The sequence below is a fragment of the Glycine max genome, chromosome 19 (genome assembly GCF_000004515.6).
Source record: "Glycine max cultivar Williams 82 chromosome 19, Glycine_max_v4.0, whole genome shotgun sequence".
Lineage (NCBI taxonomy): Eukaryota > Viridiplantae > Streptophyta > Magnoliopsida > Fabales > Fabaceae > Glycine > Glycine max.
In genome coordinates, this window is record NC_038255.2 from 23,857,705 (window position 1) to 23,870,744 (window position 13,040).

The 13,040-nt window shown below is 41.0% G+C and overlaps 1 pseudogene; it reads left to right on the forward strand.

Annotated features, from left to right (window-relative positions):
• The first annotated feature begins 7,203 nt into the window (after window positions 1-7,203).
• Window positions 7,204-11,174, forward strand: LOC113000466 (uncharacterized; annotated as a pseudogene).
• Window positions 11,175-13,040: the final 1,866 nt, after the last annotated feature.

The window sequence follows — 13,040 nt, forward strand, 5'->3', positions numbered from 1 at the left end:
GACGTGTGGGGTGCTAATACCTTTCCCGTGCGTAAATACAACTCCCGAAGCTTTCACTTAAAGTTTGTAGACCACGTCTTTTCCGGTTTTTCCGACATTTTCCTCAAATAAACGTTGGTGGCGACTCCGCACTATTCCTTTCTTGGAAGACGCAGCCACGAGTCCCGCGTCGCCCTCCCGCCGAAGGGTTGGTTGCGATAGTTGGCAACTCCACTGGTGACAGTTTTTAGAGAGTTAGGCCATTTAATCTTGTGCAATGTTTTATCATGATTTTCTCCTTTGTTGGTTTCCCTTTATTTCTCTTGTGTTATTGTATATAACTCTTGGATGCCTTTAGTGTATTTTTTGTATGCATAAGATAAATATTTATTCATTTGATGCACACAAACACCAACACTATTTGCACACACGGTGAGTTGAAAAAGGGCCCTATACCCGGGTTCGTGGGAACATAAGGAGTGGAGGTGAATCTGTGATCATGCTAGGTCTTCGACTTGCTTGATTACAGTGAACCCTTATCTAGAGTTTTTCTCTTTGATAACATATTGTTGCTAGTAGTTCCCACTGCCGCAATATGTTCTTCGAAGGGGCTGATACCTCTAGAGACCATCAAGAGAGATATGACCACCTTGGGAATTATCACTAAAAGCCCTTTTAGCTCCCTCCCATATAGGTCCCTTAAATAGGGGCATGGAGCAAACACGCTGCGTGCCATTTTTCACACTGCCATGCATAAGTGTCATGTACCCTTGTGCTTATATTTGTTTGTGAATATTGTCGTACTATGTACATCCCCGTGTTGTGCCTTTCGCATATGCATCATGCGTGGGTTCCGTCTTGATCCCCTCTCTTTGGCAAACCAACGGAGGGTCCGTGTCACCTTCTTAAATACATACGTCGGACATTGTGCTGCCCCAAGACGTTGTATCTAAGAAGGAGACAATTTCCCGGGCTCCTGTATTCATAAATTGCATCTGTGTCATATGCATTTCTTCATACATTCATCCATTCCACCCATGATAGATGTCGGAGTTTTGATTTGCACTAGATTTTGTTTCACTTTAGTAAAACATGGGATCAAGTCAAACGCCTTCGCTTAAAAAGAGGTTCTATCAAGTCAAGGTCAAGAGCCTTGGAATCACCAGTCTAAAGGAGCTAGGGCAGTTGATGGGTCAACTCCAGAGGCAAGCTTTTCGCAAAGTTACGGTAAAATCTGGGACCTAGCCATGGCATAAGTCTCCACAGAGGCCATTGCCTCCCTCGCCCAGTATTATGATCAGCCGTTGAGATGCTTCACTTTTGGGGACTTCCAGCTATCACCCATGGTGGAAGAATTTGAAGAGATCCTAGGATGTCCTCTAGGGGGAAGGAGACCATACCTCTTCTCAGGGTTCTATCCCTCATTAGCTAAAATTTCTAAAATAGTCCAAATCTCGGCGCAGGAATTAGACCACAGAAAGCAAGTCGAAAATGGGATGGTTGGAATACCGAGAAAATGTTTGGAGGCAAAAGCAAGAATCTTGGCAAGTAGAGGCGAATGGGCCCCGTTCATAGACATTCTCGCACTATTGATCTTCGGAGGAGTCCTCTTTCCAAATGTGGATGGGTTGGTGGACCTAGCAGCGATCGACGCTTTTCTCGCCTATCATGACCACAAGGAAAGCCCGGTTGTCGCTATGCTAGCCGACCTATATGACACCTTCAACCGAAGATGTGAGAAGAGCAGTATGAGGATTGTTTTTTGTACTCTAGCTCTTTATGTATGGTTGGTTTCACACCTTTTTCACCAAGAGGTGAGGCATGCTTGCCCGCTTGAAAGCCAACGTTCATGCACAGAGAAAGGAGGGGTAAATTCGGACCGACTCTTAGCAAGCAAAGAAGAAGCGTCTGTCAACTGGTTCCCTCGATGGAAAGAAGGAAGAACCGGGGTTCTTATTTCGTGCGGAGGATTTCCGAATGTTCCCTTGATGGGGACAAGGGGTTGCATCAGTTACAACCCCGTTCTTGCTATAAGGAAACTTGGCTACCCTGAGAGGGGCACCACTAGAGGAAGAGCTCGCGCGTGTCATTTCACGAGGTTTCAATAAGACCAACGTGGAGACACTTCAGAAGGTCCACAAGGCATGGGAGGTGGTGCAAAAGAAGGACAAAGAACTCAAGGGCAGTAACAATGGGCCCATCGGTGGCTACCGTAAGTGGTTGAAAGCCCACGTGCAAGGTTTGGATTGGCTCCCGAGTTTGAGAACTACTAAAAGGGAGGAAGTTGAGGCACCAGAGGAAGACGAAAAGGTGCAGGCCCTTAGGGCAGAACTCGAGCAAGCCCAAACAGTCAAAGAAAGGTTCAAATCAGCAGCTCTTAAGATCCGAAAGGAGAATGCCAAACTAAGAGATATAAATATAGCCTACCACCAAGGCCTTGGAACAAGAGACCAAGAGGGCTCGCAAGGAAGAGCATGGCCGTGACAAATTTCGTGGAGCTTTGTGGGGCAGCAACAGTGAGCTCAAGCTTCGAAGGGAAGAGAGAGACCAATCACGAGCACATAGCATGGTCCTGAAAAAGGCGTTAGCTGCCTGCTTAAGGTCCAAAAGAAGCTTGTCTCAGTGTTTATGCGAGACAGAGACCAACATGTTAGCCATCGTCAGCAAGTACCAAGAAAAGCTAAATCTAGCCACGGCCCACGAGCATAAAGTGGTGGACGAGTATGCCCGAGTGTACGCGGAAAAGGAGGCTAGAGGAAGGGTGATCGACTCATTACATCAAGAGGCAACAATGTGGATGGACCGATTTTCTCTTACTTTGAACGGGAGTCAAGAACTTCCTCGATTGCTAGCCAAAGCCAAAGCAATGGTGGACACCTACTCCGTCCCCGAGGAGATCCACAGACTTCTAAGCTATTGTCAGCATATGATAGACTTAATGGCCCATATAATTAGAAATCGCTAGGAAGTTTGTATTATCGCTCAGATCTTGGCTAGTTAATAAACTTTCTGAATAAAATGAGTTTATCCCACGTTTTTACTCCAAAGATCAGTGCGAATCAAATCACTCCCGCATTTCATCTCTAGCATGCATTCATTTTTTTTACCTACTTCTCACACTGAGACAAGCTTGAAAATTCACACTGCATTCTTAGTTGCATATGTTCAGTACCATGAGCCAACCATGTTGGGATCATAAACCCATTTCACTTAAAAACAAAATGATTGAACATGGTACCTAATGCATGGTTAAACTAAGAAAAGATGTTTCTCTGGACATCTCAATCTCATAATTACATTTTCCATGCATAGCATACGTATTCCCGAGTCTTTCATCTCTATGAAATATTGTTGAAGTATTGGCGATCAGAATTGCCATTCCTTCGATTACGAGGTTGAACCAAGCTCATGCTTTTGCGAAACTGGTTCATCAAGTCAAGTTGAAGTATGGAAGTAACCACCTTGCAAAAAAAATTGGGGCAAAAGATGGATCAAGTTACATCGCTGCTTCATCTACTGCCAAACACATTTAGGACTGTTCATGTCCTTGTTACTTCCAATTTCACCTTAACAAAAAAGTCATGGACCATGTTGAAAATCTAAATTGATTCAACCCCATGTCCTGCATAAAAGTTTGCAATACTTCAACTGTGCATCATTCGCATACATCCATGCTTTTCATTGGTTGCATTGCTCATTGCATTCTTTCCTTGAAAAAAAAATGAACTTAATCATTGTTATCAAAAAGAAAAGAACACGCTTTACGACACCCTTACCAAACCCGTGCTAGAGCTAGAGTAATGGGTGAAGTAGAGGAGGTGCAAGAGCAAATGAAGGCTGACATGGAGGCCATGTAAGAGAAAATGGCCACAATGATGGAGGCCATGATGAGCATGAAGAAGATAATGGTAGCCAATGCGGTTACAATTGCCGCTACCGGCGTTGTTGCTAAGGTGAACCCGATGTCCCCATCTGATCTCAACCAAATGAATCATCCAACCTCATATACGGTGGGCAAAGATTTAGGAAGTACGGACGGCCCCATGATGTGTCGAACTTTGACAAGTATAAGGGGACTACTTGCCCCAAGAACCATCTAAAGATGTATTGTTGGAAGATGGGGGCATACACAAAAGATGAGAAATTGTTGACACATTTCTTCCAAGAAAGTCTTACTGGGGTGACTACCTGGTACACTAACTTAGAACCTTCCTGAGTCCATTCTTGGAAGGACCTAATGGTTGCATTCATTGGGCAGCATCAGTGCAATTCTCCTATGGCTCCGGATAGGATGCAACTACAAAACATGTGCAAAAAGGGGGCATGAATATTTCAAAGAATACACCCAAAGGTGGAAAGATCTGGCAGCTCAAGTGGCACCTCCAATGACGGAGAAAGAGATGATCACAATAATAGTAGACACATTACCAGTATTCTACTATGAAACAAATGTTGAGGTACGCACCTTCAAGCTTTGCGGATTTGGTCTTCGCCGATGAAAGGATTAAAGTGGGTCTAAAAAGAGGCAAATTTAATCATCCTGCTTGGACGAATGAGAAAACTGGGGCAAATGAAGAGGGTGAGGATGAGGGAGAAACCCATGCTGTGACTGCCATTCCTATACGGCCAAGTTTCCCACCAACCCAACTGATGTGAACCTGAGTAGGAGCGGATCGTTTGATACAGGCTACGGAGCTTTGGATGACGCCACTTCCGGTGAAGGAAGATAAGTCACGGTAGACGCCACAAGGATTACCTTGATAAGTCTAAGATTGGTTCAACAAGGAACTCAGAGAGAAACTCTCACCAAATTTTATCAAATGCCAAAAGTTTTCTTTATTGAAAATAAAAACCAATACTTATAGTGTATTTGAACAAAAAGATAAAAATAGACATGGGCCTTCTAAACAGTTTGGGACAAAATTACAATAAATACAAATTATAACTAAAAACATATTTAACTTGGGCCTTCAAATTAATCTGGGCCTTCAGCAACAATTAGTAGTCTTGATAGTGTCTCTGCCTCTAGGCCTTCATCCTTCTCCACTTGGGCCTTCAATCATCATCAATGGCAGTTATACAAATGACCAGCCTTGTCTCTATGACGTGTTGGGCTTGATTAAGTCTGCCTCTGGTCATGGGCCCTTCAAGTGCTTCATGGTCCTTGCCCTTGGTTATGTCCTCATAATGAGGACATGACCAAGAGCAAGGGCAAGGATCCACTTGAAGGACTTGGAGGGCCTATGACAAGGGCTAGAGCAAGGAAAGACAAGGAAGCTCTTCAACAAGTGCTGTCCATACTATTTGCATACAAGCCCAAGTTTCAAGGAGAAAAGTCCAAGGTTGTGAGTTGTATCATGGCCCAAATGGAGGAGGACTAAATGACACCACTTTGTCTCAATTTTAGAGTGTTTAGTTTGTCTAAATAATGGCCCAATCCTTGTAAAGTTGGCTGACCAAAAATATGTTTTGGGTTAATCAACTAAAAGGGCTTTAGTAGGTTTAGTTCAAGTTGTAATAAGGGCCCAATTGGCAACCTAGGCATCAACCTTTTGGGAGACCAAATGGTGGCTGACTTGTTGGCTGTTGGGGGTGACTTTTGGTTGCCACAATTTCAGTTACACTCAGCCATTAATTTTTTTTAATTCCCTAGGTTAACGGCATTAAGTTATTTTAATTCTAGGTTAGTGGGTCATTACTAAAATCTGCTGTAAAGCTTCTATATACGCTTAATCATTTTATCAATAAACACAAGTTGAGTTTTATTCAGAAAATTAGAGTTTATCTCTTTTATCTTAGTGAGAGTGATTCTCCTAAATTCTTGAGTGATTCAAGAACACCCTGGCTGTATCAAAGGAATTTCACAACCTTTGTGTGTTGCCCTCGCTGGAAAGAGTGATTCTTTCCTTCCTTTCATCTTCACCCTTGTTCTTTCAAACCACAATTCCAGAAAATCCACCTCTGCCCAGAATTATCTCGTGGCCATAACTCCCATTTTACGCACTCAAACTAAGTGATTCTTGAGCCTAAATTGAATTTCAAAATGAGACCTTTCACCTCGTTTTGGAATCACCTCATTTGGAGCCCTGTAGCTTCAGTTATTGCCATTTCTATATTTCTGTCCAGCCACCACTTAACCTACGTTTTACCATCACATTCATCCATTTTATGCCAAGAACCACCTTATTAAGACCCACGAAATTAACCACCTTATTTTCCATCCTTTTCTTAATCAATTTCCGCATTTTCCATCAAGGTTTAATCCTAGACGATCCTAAGTCAGCCCTTGTGCCATGAGGATTCATATCATTTGGTAATCAGAGCTCCGGTTCTAGGATCAACACTTCCTTTGCTGGAAATATTGGGTAACATCCTTCTTTATTCTCTTTGCCATTTATATTACCTTCTTATTCATATTTTTTTTTTTAGGCTGAACCATTGCAAAAGTTAAGCCTTTTGATCTCTTTGTTATAAAAAAAAAAAAGAAGCAGAATTTCGTATAAGCAAAATTAAAAAAAAAAAAAAGTTGGGCTGAATGGTTCATGCTTGAAGAACTTTTAAAAAAAATCTCTTTAAGGTAATATATTGGTTGCATGAAGGATTGTTACTTGAATTCCTAAATTCTGAATTTTATTTCCTTCATTTGTGCCTAAAAACATTGTTAGCCTTTTTCTTGGTTAACCTTTTCCTTGTCTCTCTAGCCTTACCTTACACATATTGGTGAATTGTTCTTTGTTGTGGCCATAATCTCTTGAATTGCCTAAGAACTCAAGGGGAATTAGAGTGGTAAAAGGCAAGAGTGTTTCATTAGAGAAAAGCCATAATTGTGTGATACACTTGAGTGGGTGAGGTATTCAAACAACAACTATAATTGTCTTGTTACGTTTAATTTGTTTGTTTGAGATGACAGGTACTAATCCTAATGATGGAGTGGGGCTTTCGCAATTCCAAATGCAACCTTTGATGCAACATTTGGAGAGGTTAATGAAACAACGAGATGATGCGCTCCATGAGAGGTTGGATCAAATGGAGAATAGTGATCATAATGAAGAAGAAAGGAGGAGAAGAGGGAATGATGGTGTTCCTAGACAAAACCGAATTGATGGTATTAAACTCAACATTCCTCCATTTAAAGGAAAGAATGATCCGGAGGCCTACTTGGAGTGGGAGATGAAAATAGAGCATGTTTTCTCATGCAACAACTATGAGGAGGACCAAAAGGTGAAGCTTGCCGCCACGGAGTTTTCCGACTATGCTCTTGTGTGGTGGAACAAGCTACAAAAGGAGAGAGCAAGAAATGAAGAGCCAATGGTTGATACATGGACGGAGATGAAAAAGATCCTGAGGAAGCGGTATGTGCCGGCTAGTTACTCAAGGGACTTGAAATTCAAGCTCCAAAAACTAACCCAAGGCAACAAGGGGGTTGAGGAGTATTTCAAGGAAATGGATGTGCTCATGATTCAAGCAAAGATTGAAGAAGATGAGGAGGTAACTATGGCTCGATTTCTTAATGGTTTGACTAATGATATTCGTGATATTGTTGAGCTGTAGGAGTTTGTTGAAATGGATGATTTGCTTCACAAAGCAATCCAAGTAGAGCAACAATTAAAAAGGAAGGGAGTGGCTAAGAGGAGTTTTACCAACTTTGGTTCTTCTAGTTGGAAAGACAAAGGTAAGAAAGATGGGGTTGCTACTTCTAGTAGTTCCACACCTATCCCATCAAAAACTCGCTCAATGTCCCAAGAGGAACCCTCTAAAAGGAGTAGAGATGTGAAGTGTTTCAAGTGCCAAGGCCTAGGACACTATGCTTATGAGTGCCCTAACAAAAGGTCCATGGTTCTTAGAGATGGAGAATATATAAGTGAATCTGATGTTGAAGAGGAAGAGGAGAGTGAGTACGTAGAGGAAGAGGAGACTCCGGAGGGAGATTTGTTGATGATCAGGCGGTTACTTGGTGGTCAATTGAAGCATGAGGAGGAGAGCCAAAGAGAAAACATCTTTCACACTAGATGTTTAATCAATGGCAAGGTGTGCATGGTGATCATTGATGGAGGTAGTTGCACCAATGAGGCTAGTGCTAGATTAGTGTCAAAGCTAAATTTAGCTACTAAACCACATCCTAGGCCATACAAACTTCAATGGCTTAGTAAGGATGGGGAGGTGCAAGTGAGGCAGCAAGTTGAAGTGGACGTTTCCATTGGGAAATACAATGATAAGGTACTTTGTGATGTTGTTCCTATGGAGGCCAGTCACTTACTTTTGGGGAGACCATGGCAATTTGATAAAAGAGCCAATCATGACGGTTACACCAACAAGATCTCTTTCATGCACCAAGACAAAAAGATTGTGCTCAAGCCATTGAGTCCACAAGAAGTGTGTGAGGATCAAAAGAAAATGAGAGAAAAACTTCTTCAAGAGAAAAGAGAAAAAGAAAAAGTGAGAAAAACACTTGAGAGTGAGAAAAAGAGGGAAACACTTGAGAGGAAAAAGAGTGAACAAAAGAAGAGTGAAACACTTGAAGTGAGGGAGAGCTATTTAGCCACAAAAAGTGAGGTCAAGAGGTTGTTTCGTGCTAAACAATCACTATATATCTTATTTTGCAAAAATCAGATTTTGACCACTAACACTTTTGATGATTTTGAAGTGCCTTCTAGTGTTAAAACTCTTTTGTAGGATTTTCAAGACATGTTTCCACCAAATGAGCCAAGTGGACTACCACCTTTGAGGCGAATTGAGCATCAAATTGATCTCATTCTGGGAGCTTCTTTGCCCAATAGGCCAGCCTATAGAAGTAATCCACAAGAAACCAAAGAGATTCAAAGAAAAGTGGATGAACTCATTAGCAAAGGTTGGGTAAGAGATAGTATGAGTCCTTGTGCTGTCCCAGTGATTTTGGTCCCTAAAAAGGATGGGACATGGCGCATGTGTTCCGATTGTAGAGCCCTTAATAACATCACCATTAAATATAGGCATCCTATACCTAGGCTTGATGATTTGCTTGATGAATTGCATGGTGCATGTTACTTCTCTAAAATCGATTTAAAAAGTGGATACAATCAAATTAGGATTAGAGAAGGGGATGAATGGAAAACTGCTTTTAAAACAAAATATGGTTTGTATGAATGGTTGGTTATGCCTTTTGGCCTAACTAATGCTCCTAGCACTTTCATGAGACTAATGAACCATATCTTGAGAGAGTTCATAGGAAAGTTCGTTGTGGTGTACTTTGATGATATTCTTATCTATAGCACTTCACTTGATTTGCATATTGATCATTTAAAATTTGTCTTGACTGTGCTTAGAGAAGAACAATTGTATGCCAATCTTGAAAAATGCATCTTTTGTACTAACCATGTTGTGTTTCTTGGTTTTGTTGTGAGTTCAAAAGGAGTGCAAGTTGATGAGGAGAAGGTTAGGGCTATTCAAGAATGGCCTACACCTAAGTCCGTGACCGAGGTGAGGAGTTTTCATGGCTTAGCAAGTTTTTATAGACATTTTGTGAAGGATTTTATCACATTGGCAGCACCTCTCAATGAAGTGCTCAAGAAAAATGTTGGTTTCAAATGGGGAGAGAAACAAGAAGAAGCTTTCAATGTTCTTAAGCAAAAGCTAACTAATGCCCCCATACTTGCGTTGCCAAACTTTCAAAAATCTTTTGAAATTGAGTGTGATGCTTCAAATGTTCGGATTGGGGATGTGTTGATGCAAGAAGGCCATCCAATTGCTTATTTTAGTGAAAAGTTAAGTGGTCCTACCCTTAACTATTCAACTTATGATAAGGAGTTGTATGCCTTAGTACGGGCTTTGAAAACATGGCAACACTACCTTTATCCCAAGGAATTTGTCATTCATAGTGACCATGAGTCCCTCAAATATATCAAGGGGCAAGGCAAGCTTAACAAAAGGCATGCGAAGTGGGTGGAATTCCTAGAGCAATTCCCTTATGTTATCAAACATAAAAAGGGAAAAGGTAATATTGTAGCCGATGCTCTTTCTCGGCGTCATGCATTACTTTCTATGCTTGAAACAAAATTGATTGGTCTTGAATGTTTGAAAAGCATGTATGAAAATGATGAAACTTTTGGAGAAATTTTTAAAAATTGTGAAAATTTTTCAGAAAATGGTTTCTTTAGACATGAAGGCTTTCTTTTCAAAGAAAACAAATTGTGTGTGCCTAAATGTTCTACTAGAAATTTGCTTGTTTGTGAAGCACATGAAGGAGGTTTAATGGGGCATTTTGGGGTCCAAAAGACTCTAGAAACATTACGAGAACATTTTTATTGGCCTCATATGAAAAAGGATGTGCAGAAATTTTGTGAACATTGCATTGTATGTAAAAAGGCAAAGTCTAAGGTAAAGCCTCATGGATTGTATACTCCATTGCCAATTCTGGAGTATCCTTGGATTGATTTATCCATGGATTTTGTTTTGGGGCTGCCAAAAACAAGCAATGGTAGAGATTCCATTTTTGTGGTTGTTGATAGGTTTTCTAAAATGGCTCATTTTATTCCATGTAAAAAAGTTGATGATGCTTCCCATGTGGCTATTTGTTTTTCAAGGAGATTGTGAGACTCCATGGTCTGCCAAGGAGCATTGTTAGTGATAGGGACTCTAAGTTCCTAAGTCATTTTTGGAGGACTTTGTGGAGCAAGTTGGGCACTAAATTGTTATTTTCAACCACTTGTCACCCACAAACCGATGGGCAAACGAAAGTTGTTAATAGGACTTTGGGAACTTTGCTTAGGACAGTTTTGAGGAAGAACTTAAAAACTTGGGAAGCTTGTTTACCCCATGTTGAATTTTCTTACAATAGAGCTGTTCATAGCACCACTAATTTTTCTCCTTTTGAAGTTGTTTATGGTTTTAACCCACTAACTCCTCTTGATCTTTTGCCTATGCCTAATGTTTCTGTTTTTAAGCATAAAGAAGGTCAAGCAAAGGCGGACTATGTGAAGAAGCTTCATGAGAGAGTCAAAGATCAAATTGAGAGGAAAAATAAAAGCTATGCTAAACAAGCCAACAAAGGGAGAAAGAAGTTTGTCTTCGAACCCGGAGATTGGGTTTGGGTGCACATGAGAAAAGAAAGGTTTCCAGAACAAAGGAAATCAAAGCTTCAACAAAGGGGAGATGGACCATTTCAAGTGCTTGAAAGAATCAATGACAATGCTTACAAAGTTGAGCTGACCCGTGAGTATAATGTTAGTTCCACCTTCAATGTCTTTGATTTATCTCTTTTTGATGCAGATGGAGAATCCGATTTGAAGACAAATCCTTCTCAAGAGGGAGAGAATGATGAGGACATGACCAAGAGCAAGGGCAAGGATCCACTTGATGGACTTGGAGGGCCTATGACAAGGGCTAGAGCAAGGAAAGCCAAGGAAGCTCTTCAACAAGTGTTGTCCATACTATTTGAATACAAGCCTCAAGGAGAAAAGTCCAAGGTTGTGAGTTGTATCATGGCCCAAATGGAGGAGGACTAAATGGCACCACTTTGCCTCAATTTTAGAGTGTTTAGTTTGTCTAAATAATGGCCCAATCCTTGTAAAGTTGGCTGACCAAAAATATGTTTTGGGTTAATCAACTAAAAGGGCTTTAGTAGGTTTAGTTCAAGTTGTAATAAGGGCCCAATTGGCAACCTAGGCATCAGCCTTTTGGGAGACCAAATGGTGGCTGACTTGTTGGCTGTTGGGGGTGACTTTTGGTTGCCACAATTTTAGTTACACTCAGCCATTAAGTTTTTTTTAATTCCCTAGGTTAATGGCATTAAGTTATTTTAATTCTAGGTTAGTGGGTCATTACTAAATCTGCTATAAAGCTTCTATATAAGCTGAATCATTTTATCAATAAACACAAGTTGAGTTTTATTCAGAAAATTAGAGTTTATCTCTTTTATCTTAGTGAGAGTGATTCTCCTAAATTCTTGAGTGATTCAAGAACACCCTGGCTGTATCAAAGGACTTTCACAGCCTTTGTGTGTTGCCCTCGCTGGAAAGAGTGATTCTTTCCTTCCTTTCATCTTCACCCTTGTTCTTTCAAACCACAATTCCAGAAAATCCACCTCTGCCCAGAATTATCTCGTGGCCATAACTCCCATTTTACGCACTCAAACTAAGTGATTCTTGAGCCTAAATTGAATTTCAAAACAAGACCTTTCACCTCGTTTTGGAATCACCTCATTTGGAGCCCTGTAGCTTCAGTTATTGCCATTTCTATATTTCTGTCCAGCCACCACTTAACCTACGTTTTACCATCGCATTCATCCATTTTATGCCAAGAACCACCTTATTAAGACCCACAAAATTAACCACCTTATTTCCCATCCTTTCCTTAATCAATTTCCGCATTTTCCATCAAGGTTTAATCCTAGACGATCCTAAGTCAGCCCTTGTGCCATGAGGATTCATATCACCTCATCACTCCCTCCTTCTTGAAAAGGATTTGTCCTCAAATCCAAGGCCCCTCCATCTGCATCAAAAAGAGATAGATCAGACACATTGAAAGTGGCACTTACATTATACTCACTAGGCAAGTCAAACTTGTGGGCATTGTCGTTGATATTCTCCAACACTTGGAATGGTCCGTCTCCTCTAGGTTGAAGCTTGGACTTCTTGTGTTCTGGGAACATCTCCTTCCTCAGGTGTACCCAAACCAATCACCTGGTTCAAGCACGACTTTCTTTCTGCTTTTGTTGGCTTGCCTTGCATAGCTTGCATTTTTCTTTTCAATTTGAGCCTTTCGATCTCCTTAGTTTCTTGTGGGTTGCTCCTATAAGCTGGCTGATTGGGCAAGGACGCTCCTGGAATGAGATCAATGTGATGCTCAATTCCCCTCAATGGTGGCAAACCATCCGATACACTTGCTGGAAACACATAATCAAAATCCTGCAGAAGAGACTGAATACTAGAAGGCAATTTAAATTCATCAATTGGGTTAGCATGCAACATCTGATGTTGAGAAAAAAATAAATAGAGGGGTTGTCTCGCACAAGGCACCCTCCTTACCTCCATTTTTGTTGCTAAATAAAGCTGTTTGCCCTCAAGTGTTTCACTCTTTTTGTTTTC